Here is a 3,736-nt window from a genome sequence, read left to right as displayed (position 1 = left end):
CCATAACCGGATATTTCTCCAGTTCACTAAAATCGGAATCGATCCTGTAATAAAATCTTCTTGATGGTTGTCGTTTGAGTTTCACATAATTATATGTGCTTAATTTGCCATTAGTATAGCTTTGTTGACTTGAATACCAATTTTTACATAATAATCTAATATGGTTTTTATGACAGACTGACTTAAATTTATGCTCCCCATAATCTGATAAGATTTAATTAATTTCTTTCCATTAAGAAGTTTGAACCAGAGATATAATTTGTGTCAGAAAAATGTGACTTGGATCAGTTCAATGATTTAACATATTCCCAACTTCTTACGTTTTATATTGCTCTTTATATTTCAGCTGGGCAAACTTATTATGATTTTGCATAATTCTTAGATACCACGTAAAATCAATTATTTGATGTAAAACTATGATTAACTGCAGCAAAAGCCTTTTCGTCTTCGTTGTAATGAACAACTTATTTTATGATTCAAACATGGGTTTTTAGTAGCCTAGATGGTTTTTTTTAATTGCAACACACAGAAATATATATATTAAAGATCACAAATTTTAATCATTTTTGTGTTCGGGAACAAATTACGAACAGCACTGTCCGACAAACGAGCCCCTGTGGCAATGACACTGAGCTTACTGATTTCATACTTTACATTAATTTGCCTATTTCTTCTATTAAAGATAATTTAAAATTCTCTGAATTTTAAAACTTTAATGTAACATATTGATAAATTACCTCTAATAGCACGGGAGTTGAGGTATTTTTGGAAAAGCCCAAACACTTCGACAATATGCAGGTGGGGTAGGCGCAAAGTATTATTTTCAGGGTATTTTATAAAAAATTTCGAATTCTACTGCTGAACATCCAAGTTTTTTCATCCAAAATCATTCCACGTGAATAGAAAATCTACATTTATAAAAGAAAACCATCTCACGTGTATGGAATGAGGTATATATTTGATCGAAAACCCGAAAACCCTATATGGCGTAGGGGCTGTGATCTTGTGGCGAAAGAGGTGGGGGTGGGGCTGTGACTCTTTTTTATTTTAGAAATTGTTGAACAAAAATCCATGTCAACCACTTAGAATATTTTCTTTATCAAAGTATATCATCTATCATAACTATTTTCAGTGTAAGAAAATATATTATAATTTCTAAAAACATTTGCAAAAATGACGATTCACTGTCACAATAACGTTACGTTATGGTCTCATTATTAACAGTATTTTGGCGTTACTATAGTTTTTACAAACACCATGCGCAACGTGCGAATGTGCTTAATACTTTCCGGATTATCTTGCGAGCAAGATTTAAGGTTAAATTAAAAATTAAATATCATTACCTTCTGAAAATAGATTGATAATAACATTGTTACAGTAGCACATTTATGCACAGTTGATGGGTAGGGGGCATATGTTGAATTATTAGGATTGTTTGTCTGTTCACTACACCATTTTCACCAGTCTTTTGAAACCTGCATCGACCGAATTAAGACAAACCTGCTTTCTCTTTATACTGTTCTGATTTAACCCAATTTTAAATAAATAAAAAACAAGTCCTTAAATGACAAGTGAACAAATTGTAACTACATGTTATGTGCTACATGCAATAATGAAGTTTTCTGTCAATTTTTTTCTTTTGCACGTCGATAAAAAAAAGGATTGTTGAATTCATCGTTAAAGGAAGTGGGCGCTTAAGATGTAGATTCGGTAGGAATCTGGGCGCACAAGGAAAGTAAAAATGTCGTCGATTAATTTTGCACATTTTTCGAATTATAACAGTTATTTGGGTTTTGTTGGGCGTGGAGTGGGTAGAAAAATGTTTGTAATGCAAAAGGTTTTATCATAATATGGGTCTAATATGGAATTCCATATACGACAGCCAACTGCCAGCTGTCAACTGCTTACTGCCAACTGCTTACTACTCACTGCCAACTGCTTACTGCCAATTGCTTTCTCTACCTCTTTATTTGGTTAAGCGCATGTGCATACATTTATTTGAAGATGGAGGGATTGGTAGATAGGTCTTTCAAAAAAGGGTCCAATCTATGCCACTTATTTTACGAGTAGGTATGGAATTCCATATACGACAGCCAACTGTCAGCTACCGACTGCTTGCTGCCTACTGCCAACTTGCTTTCTCCTGACTCCTGCCAGTTGCTTGTAGATGGTCTTGTCTCAGAAAAATTAATGTTTCTGAATATAATCCGATCTTGTAAAGAAACAGGTCGCGTGCTTTATGTGAACGTAATTTGTCTCAGTGTATCAGAAATGGGGAACTAGTAATTATAATATGAAAAAATCATCTAAGCTATGAATGATAGAGGTTCATTAAAACGTTGGTTTTTCTCACTGTTTTTGTTGTAATTTGAAATCCTGATTTGCATTGCTCTGTACGCGATATTTAGTATCCCCTTGCGCAACTTGCTGCAAAGAATCTGCGTTGGGAATGATGGAATATGACCGCCAATACCATCCATGGCTTTTAAAAAGTGTTTTGACCACATTGGTTTGAGCAGGTTAAATTAAAACTCTACAGTGTAGTGGTGTGGTGTGTGTTTAACATTTATTTTTACATAAATCATGTTACTACGTTAAACTTTAAAAAACCTAGGTTAAGTTCCATAGCCTCGTGTAACGTGCTTGGGAGCAGTAGATTTAGATGCAACATCGATTCTGAAGCAATTTCAGAAAACTCACTACATTACAAAATCATTTTCAGTTGCCTGAATATTTTCAAACATATGAAGAATGTTTAAGTCTACATCCTTTTTTATATCGCAACAACCAAACACTTCTGGTTGATACACAAAAAAGATGGACGATCCGATGGACAAAATGTGTTTTGATTTCTAATTACTACGTATATGATTATTCCATGTGTCCATCACTCTTTCAAGGTCATTCTAGATGACAGGACTGAAACAAAGTCATTCTAGATGACAGGACTGAAACAAAGTCTCAGTCTTTCTATATGGATAGCATCAGACAAATCAATATCTCCACTATCTCTTATGTCTCTCAAAAGTGTTAAACACGAGTTAATGTACGTTTCTTTAAGATATCCCCACCATCTTTCTATTCTTTTACTATTAAGGGGGGTGACTCCCTGTAAAAACACAGTTTTCCGCGAATTCAATGTTATTATCTTCACGAAGTAGTGAATGTACATCTGCCATTCAACAATTTTCTGTCCCTGCATCTGCTTATGGAATTCCATATACGACAGCCAATTGTCAGCTGTCAGCTGCCAACTGTCAGCTGCCAACTGTTTACTGCTTACTGCCTATTGCCACCTGCTTACTGCCAACTGGTCTTGTCTTAGAAATAAAGTCATAAGTGGACGACGGTTTAATTAATGTTTCTGACTACATTCCGATCTTGAAACAGGCCTGTCAGACTGCTGCTTTATGTTAACCATTTTGAACATGCATCTCTTTTTCAAGTTTGTTATCTCCGTTCGGAAAGCGTCGTTTCTTACATGATCATTGCGATAAATGTTATAGATATTCTTTACATTATGACGGCCAATCTGTGATTTCATATTGCAATGTAATTCAAACAGCCGATACCTCAGTATATCAGAAATGTGATAATTGATAATTAATAAAAACATCATATATAGTGGAATCATTTAAATTCGTAGGGGCCAATTTTCGTGGTTTGTGGGATTTTTTATCATTCGTGGGGATTTAATTCTTGGATGGGTCGTTTTCAGTTTCAATAAGAAAAGTAA

Source organism: Crassostrea angulata, chromosome 3, assembly GCF_025612915.1.
Source record: "Crassostrea angulata isolate pt1a10 chromosome 3, ASM2561291v2, whole genome shotgun sequence".
NCBI classification, from domain to species: Eukaryota; Metazoa; Mollusca; class Bivalvia; order Ostreida; family Ostreidae; genus Magallana; species Magallana angulata.
This window is presented reverse-complemented; position numbering follows the sequence as displayed.